Consider the following 15,496-nt stretch of genomic DNA (forward strand, 5'->3'; position numbering starts at 1 on the left):
TATAATATTAAAAAAAAATATCATTTTTAGTATAGTAGTAAATAATTAGCAAATTTTAGAATAATTTAGTATTTCAAAATATATTTCTCTTATTTATATTGATATTTACTTATTTTGTTATAATATTAGTATAATTATGATATTTGACATATATATAAAATATATTCAAAAGTTAATTTTATTTATATTACCAATTTCGAGTACTCTCCCCAGTCGGCTAGATAAGGTCCCCTAACGACTTTGCAACCATTCTTAAAATTCTAGACTCTGGTTAGTTTTATAACCGTCAACAAAGATAAATAAAATAAAACATATGCAATAAGAGTAACGTAGGTGATGATGCAAGTTTAAAGAAGCTTACAAAAGTAGTTGTATGAACATAAATAAAGTTGACTAGAAATTTTATTCAATTGCTCGTACTTAACTTTGACCTTCACCAAGTTGATTTGAGTTTGATATTCTGGGCCTTGGCCATTAGAAATTTATATAATAGCTTAATATAAAATATAAATAAAAAAAAGTAAAAACAACTAAAATGTTTTTCACGTATATCAATCCTGTTAAAAAAGACACAATGACAACAAAAAAAATGTTAAGTAAAATATAAAACAATGTTAAGTAATATTTCACAATATCATGAAACAAAAAACACAATGTCAAAGAAAAAAGACATGATTATCAACAAAAACACAACGATAAATATAAGATACAATGATTTTTTTTCTTAACATTTTTTTTAGGAGCGAGCACGATGGGACAAAGATTTTAGTTTTATTTTTACATTTTTGTTTTTTATTTATATTTTGAATTATTATTTTTTATTAATTTCTATTATTATTTTTGAGGTTTTTTTAGAACACAAATCCTTTATATCCTTATTTTTGTTCCATTTTGTAAAATAACTTGTATCTTAGCAATATTTTTGTTTATTTCTTAAGGTTAGGTTATTATACAAAATGAGACAAAAATAAAAATAATTTGTAGACACAAAAAAAAATATTAACTAATAATGAAGAATTAATAAAAAAATCATAACTCGAAATTTAATAAAAAAACGAAAAATGTAAAAACACAAAAATGTTTCAACCGTCTTCCTCGATCATATATATATATATATTTAACCTCAAAAAGACACCATGTTGAGGAGAAAAGATCATTGTGTTTTTTATTTATATTCGTCATTGATTGTATCTTTTTTTTCTTGATGTTGTGTTATATTTTGTGACATATTGTGTCTTTTTTATTTATCATTGTGTTGTTTGTTTATTTTCGGCATTATGAATTTTTTCTTGGCACGTGTCTTTGCGGATTTTTTTATCTGAACAAGAATGACAGGGGAAACATTTTGATTTTTATAATTTTTTTGTTTTTTATTTATATATTGAGTTATGATTTTTTTTTTGAACAAGAATGACTAGGATCGTTTGTCCAAAGCAATGAAGAGATAGACAGTGACATAACCCACCGCATACAAGATGGCTGGTGTAGGTGGAAAGCAGCCACTGTGGTTTTATGCGACAAGTGGTTCCCATGTAAATTAAAGGGGAAATTTTATAGAGTCGCAGTTAGACCTGCAATGTTGTATGGAACAGATTGTTGGGCCATCAAGAAGACACATGCGCGCAAGATGGAGGTAGCAGAGATTACGATGTTGAGGTTGATATGCGGACACTCTAGATTAGATAGGATTAGAAATGAGATCTTTAGGGAAAGGTTAGGAATAGTTATCATATTAGAGAAAATAAAGGAAGGGAGATTGAGATGGTCTGGGCATGTGAAGAGGAGACCGGCAACAGCGCCAGTTAGAGTAGTGGAAACCTTCATTGTGGAAGAAAAAAGGAGTAGAGGCAGGCATAAATTGACTTGGGATGAGAGAATTAGACATGACTTGACAGAGTTGCACCTCTCTGAGGGCATGGTCCAAGATAGAGATTCGTGAATACGTAGGATTAAGGTTATTGACTTCTAGGGGAAGGTACCTAGTTAGTTTAGCTTTGTATTTAAGGTCTAGTTGGCTAGCTTGGCTCCTTGTTATTTGTGTATATATTTTATTTGATGCTGCTTATTGATTCTTATGCCCTATTCTTAGTAGGTTACAGATTCCTTGCTATTTTGGTAGTTTGTTATCTATATATTGCTAAGTGTCTTTGCTTGTAGGATGTATGTTTACTATGTTTACCTGTATGTAGCTTTATGAGCCGGGGGTCTCTCTGAAAGCAGCCTCTCTATTCTCACGAATAGAGGAAAGACTTGCCTACATCCCACCCTCCCCTGACCCTACCGATGGTGTGCTATGCGGTGGGATATATATGGCTTGATTGATTGATTGAGTTATAATTTTTTTATTATTTTTTCTAATTTTTTAGAGGTTTTTTATTTGACCACTGATCCTTCTCACGCTTATTTTTGTCTTACTTTCTATTTTAACTTCTTCCTCATACCAAGCCCAAGCCTATTTAGTTAATTCCATTCTTCTTCATAGCTACTGGACAAATATGGGTAGATTGAAAAACAAATTAATCACATCACATATTAAAATAGTGTATACAATATTATGAAATTCTAATATATTAGTTTATATTTTCTTAGTAAATTTATTTCTATAGACGCTGAAACAAATAAAAGTTCCCTAGATTACAACCATAATATTCAGAATTTCATTTTCCTATTACTCAAACTCTAACATCTCAAGTATTCCATTTTAGCGTGTCGTCTCTTAAAACCTTTAAACTTTTTAATATAAACCATGAATGAGTAGTATTATATAAAAACTAATTTAAAAATAAGTCAAAGTGTAAGAAAAATTTATATAAAAAGATATATACTTAAGACCACGCCATAATACAGGATCCTCATGTAACTAGTTCACATTTAAAACCACCTATATATGTTTGTACGAGGTCAGTACAACTTTTGGTTCAAATAATGTTACATCATCAGTGCAATAAAAATGCTAGTTGTTGGAGGTGTGTTGTTCATTGGCCTTATTTTTACAAAACAATTGATCCATTGGATGGTAACAAGACGATTAACAATGATCCCATGGATTATTCTAATAAGGATTTACATAGATTTGAGATGGCAAACAAAGCTCATGGAATGCTTGCCATGGTGTAACATCTCAAAAATTCTAGAATAATAGTTGGTATATATTATTTGCGTCGGGTGAAATAAATGAGTTAGTGGAACGATAATAATAATAATAATAATAATAATAATAATAATAATAATAATAATAATAAAAAATATGAAAAACTATGTAGGATAATTAGATGGGGTTAGTTATGGAACAAAATAGGAAAGATGGGTCTTAGGTCCATGGGCTTAAGGGAGTATAAATACCCCCCTTAAACCCCTAATCCTTTCCATTTCCATCCATCTTATCCACCTTATTCTCTACACACTCAAAAACACACACACATTCTTTACCCCTTACGATCGCGAGAGAGAGAAACAAGATCCAAGACCGAACTAAGATAAATATTGAAAGATCTGGATATTAAGCAAGGTCCAAGACTATTGTTCATAACCAAGCTAAACCGTGACCAAACGAATACGTAAAGGAACGTTCTTGATCTAAAAGTTTATGCTTTTATGAACGGTTAGCCTTGAAACTTAAGCCCTAGAATAGATCGGGCATTAACAAATCATAAAGTAGCAAACATGATGCTTAAATAGACATAATGGACTAATGGATATATACAGTTCATCAAGAAAACCCTAGATCTAGCTTAAAGAACGTTTTTGTGATTAAAGGTTCAAGCTTTATGACTAAAATGGGTTAGACCTTGAAGTCGTGGGGTTAATGGGTGTTAAATGGTTAGTAACAGTGGTGGAGGTCGGTTAAAAGAGCAATTTTGGACTGTTAGCCGTTATAGAATGGGTTTAAATGTAGGAATCTGAGCTGAAAGCATAAGGTGTGGGTCCCCGGTGATTTCTCGGTCACGTGTCCCCACAGAGTTCTCGGCTAAATATGGATTTCGGTCAAATATGGGTTCTCGGTCAACCTCGAGATCTCGGCTGAGTTCTCTGCCTTAGGGTTCTCGGCTAGTTAGTGGCCCATAGTGGTTTGTGGTCCTGGCCCAACTGAACCCAGAAGCCAAAATGATCAGTGGGCTTGAAACTAACTAGTTGGCCCATCTATATAAGTTCAATAAACGAGCCCAACCTAGAGAAGTATGTTGGTTAGTTAAAATGCCAACTCAATTAATTATATAGTTAATTAACAAATGCATATTTAATAGTTAGCCGTGCACAATTAAAGAAGGGGATGACGATTAACGGCGAACGCAACATGATCCAGGTGAGTTTCTAGCCCCATTTTCCTTGTTATGTTTTCGGGGCTGTGTGCATAGTGGTTATTAGTGGGTATAAATGCTATGATGTGACTTGCTTGTGAACTGATAGGAAGTGTGTTATAGACAAGTAGAAGTAGATTGTTATAGAAGTGGGTAGGGGTCTAGTAAGAGTGTTAAAGTGGCAAAGTGGCATAACGTGATTCGTTATTAAAGTGGCAAAGTGGCATAACGTGTTTCGTTATTAAAGTGGCATAACGTGAGTCATTATTAAAGTGGCATAATGTTATTCGTAATTAAAGTGGCAAAGTGGCATAACGTCATTCGTTGTTAAAGTGGCTAAGCTGTAGGGGTAAGTAAGAGGTTAAGTGGTAAGGTGAGCAGGTTAGATAATGGACTATGTGTCTTCGGATACGTATATAATGCATGTAGTGGTTGTATGGTAAGTTGCTAGATTAACTAGAACTCACTCAGCGTAGCTGACTTTTAGTATGCACGTAGGTGAATACGTTTAAGGAGCAAGCATGAGAAGGGCACATGACATGAATTGAACGGCTAGCATTTAAAGATGGAAGAAATGATGTTTTAAATATAATGTCTTCGTGATATGGTTTTAAAGAAAAGATTGTATGTTTTGTAACGAATGCTTTAAGTTAACATTTCCGCAAAAGTTTTAGTTAACTCTGATTTGTAAGAACGGTGCTTATGAGTAAATCGATAATAGGGCTAAAGTAGGGCTACCGGGAACGGGGCCTTACACATGGAAATTCCAAATGAAATCTAAGTATTTCCCATACAATAGGGGTGTTTTTTCACGAATTTGACTCTTAGCAACTCCTATGTTAGAAGCAAGATCTTTTCTAACTAGGTCACGAATTACAAATGCCCGGTGGTGGATTGACTCATTGTAAATCTGCTAAGGAACTGCAGGATGCTCTGAATGAACAAGTTGGTAGCACTGCATAATTCATTGCGAATATGCGAGAAATTCTCACACAGTAATATGAATCATTTTATAATTGGAAAGATAAAAGATTAACTCAACATTTTGAATGGTTCTCTATATTAATTAGTAAATTAAAATGGTTGAAGTTACCAATTCTAACTCAGCTCTTAATAATAGTTTTTTGAGGTTCTGTACTTTAAATTGGGATACTTATGCAATTATTTTAAGGACATTACCAAGTTTCAAAGATATGAGTTTGACAATTCTTCATGGTATGCTACCAACTCTAATTCCGCCCTAAATAATAGATTTATGGGATACTCATTCTATTATGTTGAGAACATTACCTGATTTCAAGGAAATAAGTCTGAAAAATCTTCAGGGTATGTTACTTACATTTTAAAGAGAAATCAATCAAAGAAAAAGTTGATCTCTGTTGGAACATATTTTACTAAACTATGCTTAATCAATGAAATCCTAATAAAACACACTGACATAACAGTAAACAACTGATCTAATCCCTTGAACAGATTAGTATCACATTGACTAAAGCCATATTGAGTTATAGATTAATTAGTAGTATCAAAGTTAAGTTGCAATGGAAACACACAAATTGTGATAAGATTTTGGAATCTTTCAATTGGAAGAACAATTTTATCATTACTATAATTAAAAGATTACAATCTATTGCTTCCCCTCAACCTAAGATCATCATCATTCGCCTCTGAAACCAATCTGTCACACCTCCAACCTAAGGCGGAAATGTCGGGGCGCGAACTGCTTTGCTCATTGCTCACAAGGAACTAACTTACAGCTTAAATATGACAAAATCTAATTTATTTATTTAAATTCAATCAAATACGCATCGTCTCAACTTGTTATAAATAAATCCAAAAACAAATAAATAAACTAGTTGTCTGTTTATATATAACCTTAAGCCAATCTATGTGTCATCAATCTTCATTTCAAACTGAAGAATAACCTGCAATATGCAATATATATATATATATATATATATATATATATATATATATATATATATATAGAAAGAGATTGTATTAATGTTGAAAGATTAAGAGATTTATAATATATTGAACATAGTGTACAAGTGCTGATGCATAAATTCTTAGACGTCATAATCCCGCCCAAATATCATTCTCTGCGTTACAATATCCATCACACATTCTGATTCAAATTTTGAATCTACAAAGAGAAAAAGAACGGAGACGAATTTAGAGAGAATTGAAGTGAGAGAACAAGAAAGAAAGAGGGACGATGGAGAAGGAGAAACTGGACACCTAGACCTAAATCACCGTCATCAGCAATTCGTTATCACCAATTTGTTAACTGACTTTGTTTGACTGATGATGTAAGCATCAGCAGTGACTACCAACGGCTTTGCAGACGACTTGAGGAGGCGTTGGTGAGTACCGACAGTGGAGATAATCGTAGTGAAGGACTGGATCTGGTTTGTCACACCCCAACCTACGGCGGAAACGCCGGGGCAAAACTGATTGCTCACAGCTTTTCAAATGTTACTATCATGCTATATGGGAAATTTTAATATCTATTTAATAAATTCAAATAAATACAAATATTCATACAATATCCAACAAAAGTACTTCAATAATCAAAAGTCATAAATAATATTTTCTCATTAATTTTCTTCTAGCATAAAATCCTTAAGTGATCTTGTACTTCAGTTACTTCACATCAAACGACAACCTGCATATGTGTTGACAATAAAACAGTTTTGTCAACACAAGGTTGAGTGAGCAGCACACCAGTTTAAAATGTACATATAATATATATAAAAATAAGTAATTGCAACAAGTCATATGAGTATAACAAATCAACCAAATGAGCAAGTATAACTGAGATGTCGAGAAGCACAAAGGCTATAAAGACTAGCGTATGATCATACTAGACTGAGATTATGTTGGACCTCTCCGAATGCGGAAGCATATAAAGCAAGTAAGCACATAAACAAGTAAGGTATAAGTTGTTAACACAGAAGACAATAGTTGCAGTTTGAGTATAAGTATATATGATAAATATAAATTACGCATATGTCCTCAAAACGTGGAAAAACGAGTAAAAATAGGGGAATGTGGTACTCACCTGATCAGATGAACGAAAATACATATGAGGATGATGAGAAAAGTAAACACTTCGGTATATAACGTCAAGGATTCCAAGTTATATAATATTAATATGAATTAATTATAAATGATATAACATACTTTATTGAATTAAGATTTCGATGTGATTTGAGTTATGTTTGGGATTAAGATGTTTATTAGTTGATTGATTAATCTCTACCGTCATTGTTATTAATAGTCTTATTAATTATAAATTCCCCAATAATTACCCATGATATAATATTAAATACTTAAATAATTTAGATAATTAAGATATAAGATATGATTGTAATAATAAAAATAAATAAATAAATATACAAACTAAATAAAATAATTAAACTAAAATATACCTTTAATTATTTAAATAGATAATTATAATAATGTGTAGATAATCAAATATAGTTAGTACTAAGATATAAATAAATATTTCGTTTAAACCTTTTAACGAAAATCTATTTGATACGCTTATTATTAATATATATATATAAACAAGTTCCTAAAGACGTTCAATGATGACGAAACGTGAACCGAAGTGTCGGGTTTAAATAAAGAAAAACTAGGTTTACTATTATTATTAAAATATACTTATAATTTATACTTATACGTGTAAAAAGAGGGTTCCATAGTCTCGAACCCAAGACCAGGCCGGCACGCATGGACTAAACACACACACACACAAAGGACCAACTGAGCTAACAATCCATTTGTGTATTAAACGAAAACAAATTTTAATAAACAACGAAGAACAAAAACCCCCAAATCTATAAACCCTAAATCCTAAACCGTTCCATTCGTTTGTTTTAAGTTTGATTAACATTGGGGCTTTTGATAAGCATGCTAGCACGAACCGGTTACATGATTCAATTACCTAATATGATGATGGATGGATGGTGAACGACATATTAATTGTGACGGCCAAAACGACAAGCAGAACACGATGCCAGCACGCTATTACACTTCAATTGAACTGTAGGTTATGTTCACCAGGCTAAGAGGAGTATGCAGCAGCGTTTAATCGAATTTTGATTACATCTAACGTGTATGATACCATACCACATCAACGGTTTGGTTAATATCTCAAATTATTATAATATTGATTTAATTCCCTAATCAAATATGTCGGTGGAGATCGTCGAATATCAAAATAGTGATTACATAAACCAATTCAAAATTTACAACCAAAATTACGGCTCAAGATAACTAAATGGGTCTACAAATGCAGGTTATGGATACATGTAACAGGTTAAGGGTTAAACGGGTTAAATGAGTATTGTAAACAATGTTTTGAAACCCAGCCCGGACCGGCCGGTCGGACCGGTCCTACCGAGACCCGGTACATGCACTGATCCGGGTCATGCTATTAACCCGTTTTCTAAAAACCCGGCCGGTTTGAGCGGTTTTCGGTTGAACCGGACCCGGTGAACCACCGGTTGATCCGGTAAATGCTTTTAAAATTGAAAAAAAGAACGAAAAAGAATCAAAATGCTTAAAGAAAAATCTGCCTAAACTTCACCGTTCACTTCATTAGGCCTTATCAGCTCTTTAACGAGCGTGAAAGCTCAAAAATTGGCCACAAAACAATTGGTTTTACTTCAATTTAATAAATACTATATATTTAATAAATAAAAGATGAAGAAGATAGAAGTTTAAAGAATAAAGAAGATGAGAATGAAGTTAGGCGGCTGCAGATCTTGACTGGAAGACGGAAGAGAGAATGGAGAATGGTGTAAGTTTTTATTTTAGGGCATCTTTAGTTTTTTATGGGTTAAAATTGGGCTATTATGTTTTTCTTTTAGTTTATGGTCTATTATAAAATAACATTTTTGTGGGCTCAAGGAATAATACAACAGTTTTGTGGGCTACTACTTAAAGAAGCGTTTATCTTATGATTTATATATAATTTATATATAAATATATTATTTATAACATGTTCCGGGTCAATGTCCGATTCCGACCTTTCGGTCCGGTCCGACCTGTGACCCGGTAAGACGTCCGGGTCAATATCCGGTCCGGGTTTGAAAACATTGATTGTAACATAATTCTATCATTTTTGCAAGTAGGACCCTATGGTTTCAAGATGGATATATAAATGGGTTAGAGTATTGATTAGGGCACAAAGTGTAGTAACAGGAAGAAGGCTTTAGGAAACGATGAGCAAATTGTTGTTAGATTTGGAAAGCTAATTTCATGGCTCAACTTCAATTGAGGAATTGGAAAACTAAAATCCGGGTACCATTTTAACCCTACCCTACACAATCTGCAAGTTCATTTTTCTTGTTTTTGTTTGTCAATTTTAATAGTTTTTAACAATATATCTTATGCAGTTGTGATTGGAGACTTTTGTACTTTGCCTGTTGATTTCCAAGTTTCACAATGTTTTCTTGCGTGATATTGAAATTACTGTTTTGCCCTTTTCTGGATTGCAGGTGGAATCTAGCCCGGTTTCAGGTTTTTCTAGGTGGAAGCAGCATGATGAGAACCCAACAAAACCTTGCTAAGGTATGGGTTTTTCTCTTTAAATTTAGTGGTAGGGGTGTAAATGGTCCGAGACTAAGCACGGCGAGAGCTTGAGCTCGATTCATTTCGAACTCTTTTTTAAATCTTGAGCTTGGCCGAAGTGTTTTTTCAAGCTCGGATTTGGCTTGTTTATTACTTATTAGTTAATTTTTATATGTTTGATGTTTCTAATTATTTTTATATGATTTGAGTAAAAAAAAAACCTTAAAAGATCCTAAGCTCGGATCAAGTTTAACTGTGTAATGTGAAACATATACATAACATAATAGATAAAATTCCATTAATTTGTAAACATGATTTGGTCTCCTCCCTCTAATCTAATGGTGCAAAGATTACAAACAACAACATGTGTTAATTCTTTGAAACTGAAACATCATTTGAACAATTTGATTGGTTGGACCGCTGCGAAGGTTGGTTGACTGGTTTCCTTCTCAGGTATGCATTTGTTTGAAATGAAGTTGAGATTAATCTTCAGCAAAACTCACTTTAACAAAGAATGTATAATGACACCAGGAAGCTAGAAAATATGCAACAGTGCTAAATCTACAGCGGTATGTGGTGGGCCAACTGCTTGCAGGGCACAAATATGGTTGCAAAAAGTGCAGCAGGTATGATCTAGAAGGAAATATTTTAACCTTAATTTGAAAATTGTTAGTAGTTGTTTTGATGTAATGGAATAAGAAATGTAAAGGGATTATGAGCACTATGAAGAATATGGGGTGAAAATGGATCATACTGCCATAGTCGACTTCCTTGGAAATTTTTGCTTTTTTTTTATAATTGTGGACTTTATATGAGAATTGATTTTTGGTTGGTCACACTTTACAAGCAAGCTGGAATTATGTAACAACTCGGGTTTTGGAACTTATACTTTAACCCAACTCGGTTCAATGTCCGGGTTATATTTATATCTTCAAGTTAGTTTGATTATTTTATTAATATTTAATTAATTATAATTAAATCGTCATTGTTTTTACACTTTTAGCCCAAACTATATAATTTTATCCCTAATGTATATAAAAATATACATCTTTTTAACATCAAATAATCTCTAAAAACTGCAACTTCTATCGTATAATATAGTTAAAATAACTACTTATCATGTTAAAATGTATTTTCAGGTGAATCCAAGGCTCAAACGAAGAAACGAATGAAAAGCCAAAGAAAAACCAAAGAAAACAGGAAACTAGGGCGGTGCTTTCAGGAAACACGGGTCGTGCTTTTGGAAGCACGGGGCCATGCTTACCTTCCAGAAACAACAAAAAGAATTAGCACATGTCACTAAAAAGCACGGGGCCGTGCTCATCAAGCACGGGGCCATGGCTACGTCACAGAAAAGACAAAACAAATCTTGCACATGTCTTAAAAATGCACGGGGGCGTGCTCATCAAGCACGGGGCCGTGCTTTACACTCCAGATTGCCTATAAATAGTGGCTCTTGTGCCATTTGAAGAGTGTGCCTTGAAAGAAATCTATTCGGTTCTCTCTTATAAAAACACACACTAACACTTACTTTGAAGATCTAGTGAGAGTTTGAAGGGTTGGAGGTCATCACCATCAACCATCATCATCATCCATCATCATCATCATTAAGAAGGAAGATTCATGTACATTTGGTTAGATTGTTCCAAGTTTAATCATGTATTTGTTATTATCATTCATCTTAATGTTTATCATCATGCTCATTATGAGCTGAACTCCTTTTACCATCTAAAATCTATGAAGAAGCTTTTTTTTACTTGATAATTATATAAAACATGTGGTGTAGTCTAGTAAAGTACATGGTTATATTACAATTATCTTTTGATGAGAAATGTTTCACCATCTTAAATCACTAATTCAAAGTTGGTGGTTGTCAATTCCATTGGCAATCGTTCATGATCGATTCATGTTCATGAAAGATAGAAATACTTTGATACATTATCGAAACATGGATCCTTATATTGTACTTAGAAATGATGAGATATAAGTTATGATGTATTTTTCTAAACCTTGGTAATCCGAAAATGGCTTCGCTTAGGATATCAAATTAGTTAAATAAATCATATGTTAATGGAATGTGTAATTATAACCTACATAAATCAACCAAGGGGAGGTTGTGTGACTAAACTACAACCACCCGAAGTTGTTAGAATTGGTATTAGAGAAATCGAAGTCAATCTTAATCTTTCTACTTTACGAAACTACTTGCCCACTTAAATTGACATCAATGAGATGGCATGACATTAGGAAAGGGTGGACTTTAAAATGCGCATGCTATCTCCTTAGTGCCAAAGATGCTCACTTAAGGTTTAAGGAGCTATCTATCATATATTATTATGGCAAGTTTACCACATGTTCAAATATTATTTATCAATGCTAAAATGAAGTGGATTCTTGATCTTAGATGGTAACATTCGCATAATTGAACAACTCGTTTAGAATCTCTTTTCTTGGTCACCTATATATTATATATATATATATATAAGTATTTATATTTTATAAGAAGTTTGAAGAAAATTAACCCCAAAATGATTAAAACCTCCGATTAAAGTAAAACAACGATTCATTATTAGAAAACATTTGTGTCCACGGATCGATACTTGGTTCTTACCAATACTATTCTACATATACGATAGGTACACTTGCCTATTTTGTGTGTGTTTAGTCTTTGTAGAAAATCACTTTTATAAATTTAAAACACGAGCTTGTGCAAAAGCAACTCATTCCATCCTTTTATATTTTATACCACACGCATGCGCACATCAATCCCTTTGTATCCAACTTCAAACTTCAAGATCCAAACTGAAAATATGTTATAACCCATTTCGTTATATGGATATCCATGAGCCCATACCCGTATCCACTTGAGTTTTCTTGAATCAATAATCATTAACTTGGACCTCAATTCTCGTTTTACTGATAAATTAGATCTTGTATATCTCGTAAACATAGTAATTTCGGCCTAACCAATTATTTACACCAGTTAATCATACCTTATATTGATCCGTCTTTCCTTTTTATTCAAACCGACAATCGAAGTAACCCTAGAACACAAAATCTTTGATGGTATTTCAATTGATTGAGCAGATACACTCCTTTTGTAGTAGCCGACAATTCCTCCATATTTAATTTGATTAACATAACTGTTTATATCTCGTTCATACGCATCTATTGGCCGACCACTGTTCGATCAATTTAACCATCATTAATCGGAGTTAGAGGTAATTATTTACTGTATAGTGTTTGCGATATGATGCAATTCAAAAGCCCTAACCTTATTTCAATTAACAATTACTGGTTTACGGGATTGATTAATCTAGGGTTGGAATTAATCTGGACGTCTTTGTTTCTGTTTATAATTCATAGAGGTTGGGCTATATTGCATGTTACTATGGTAGCCCAGTTGGTTAAGCCACTTGATTCACGGGGTGGAGGTCTCGGGTTCGACCCCCTGCACCCCGGATTCTTTTGGTTAGTACTGCTATTCTTAATGATTATATTAGTAGTAATAATAACTAATTAAAACTATTTTGATGAAAACCGACATTGTAATACTCGTTTAACTCTTGTTTTCGTTCAAATATATACAAAGACATATATATATATATATATATATATATATATATATATATATATATATGATTGATTTCTTTTGAGAACCACTTTGAGCTTTAAGAACTCGAAAGAACTCAACGTAACAATTTTTATTTTATTTTTTGAATTTTTTTTACACATGTGTAATACGTAAGTGTAAGTAATGTACAAAAAAATACAGTATTTTTTTACACACTGAGTCGACTTATTTCACATGTGTAACTAACATTTAAACTTGTGTAATCATCAAAAATATTTATTCTCTCTCCTGATTCATTTTTTATTTAAATTTAATCTCAACCACATATTTCATACCATTTAATTAAATGTGTGGTCCAAAATTAAGTTCTCAAAGTTCTTAAAACTCATCAAATTCTCAAAATATCTCTCCCCTATATATATATATATATATATATATATATATATATATATATATCTCCCCATATAATAAAAGAAGAATAGGTTGAGACACTTGTCAAACAGAGAAGTCATGTGCTGAGTTGGCATTCAACCACGTTGTCCACGTCTATCATTTTTTGAACGCTTCCTTCTCGTGAAAGCTTCTCACTTCCCAAAGTCCAAAGCTTTCTCAGTACACAATCTTTCTTCCAATTTCAAATTTCAAGCTTAACTACAGGTTTGAAATCTCTTGAGAAACCCTAATGCAATTTCGGCTGTAACACGTCTCTCAATCAAAGCTTCATAGTATGGCAATTCCAAATCTTTCTCGACGCAACCCCTCTTGGTTCTCTTTCATTTAATAAAGGTATGTTTTCCATTATTCCACCATTATTGTAAGGCCCCGTTACTGGTGCCTCACTTTAACGTTGGATTTACTCATAAACACAGTTCTAAATATCAGAGTTATTTAAACTTTCGCGGAATAATATAAAAGTCAACCATTCATTACAAATATTTGTAACTTGTCTTTTTAAAACATAATTAAAACATAGTATCAAACATCATGACAAATCTTCATATGCCAGCCTCTTCAATCTTACCATGTGTCCTGCTTAAACCAGCTGTCTCAATCTGTTAACCTGCGTGAATACTAAAAGTCAGCTACGTTGAGTGAGTTCTAGTTAATCAGACAACATACGATACATTCACATACTTACGTATGCACCCGAAGGTACATACCTCCACATTTACTTACATACTTACATACACACATACTTTCATTCTTTCTTTCATACCTACATACATACTTTCATTCATACACATACGTTTAAAGAGCATTTCGCCCTATAACCTTTGACGATACTATTAGGGTCGGTTCCTTGCATTCGCAGACATTATTAGGGTCGGTTCCCTACATTCGCCGACATTATAGGGTCGGTTCCCTACATTCGCCGATATTATTAGGGTCGGTTCCCTACATTTTGTACATTGTACCATACATGTCTTTACATACCTTTCTTAATATTACGTGCGATATCCGAAGATCGTTCACGTACCATCATCATAACATACATACATCATTTATATATATTATATATCTATAGTCATATCTTTGACTATCACCTGGAAGCACATGCAATATCCGAAGATCGTTCATGCACTATTATCATAACATACATACACCTTTCACTTATCATATATACACATCAATTATGCCTTTAACTATCACTTGATGGTACATGCAATATCCGAAGATCATTCATGCATCGTCAAACAATCATCATACATAAATCATACAAGACATACACTTACCACTTAAGGTAAATGTATTAATTATCACATCGAGTATGCACACAGCCCCGAAGACATAACAAGGAAGTGGGGCTAGAAACTCACATGAACGCGATTACGTTCACCGTTTATAGTTAATCCTTTCTTGAGCTGAGCATGACTAACTGTATAATCATACATATATTAAATATGGTTCTAACTCGTCTTATCATCTACTTAATTTATGTCATGAATCTAATTTGGTTTTACTTTATTGGATTATTACCGGTTAGTTAATCGTTACTCGTTAACCTTTGAATGTATCTTTCATCAATTATCAAAGTCCAAGG

Source organism: Bidens hawaiensis, unplaced genomic scaffold (genome assembly GCF_021521415.1).
Source record: "Bidens hawaiensis isolate Kalapana, Puna unplaced genomic scaffold, B.hawaiensis_p1.1 tig00017458_1, whole genome shotgun sequence".
NCBI lineage: Eukaryota > Viridiplantae > Streptophyta > Magnoliopsida > Asterales > Asteraceae > Bidens > Bidens hawaiensis.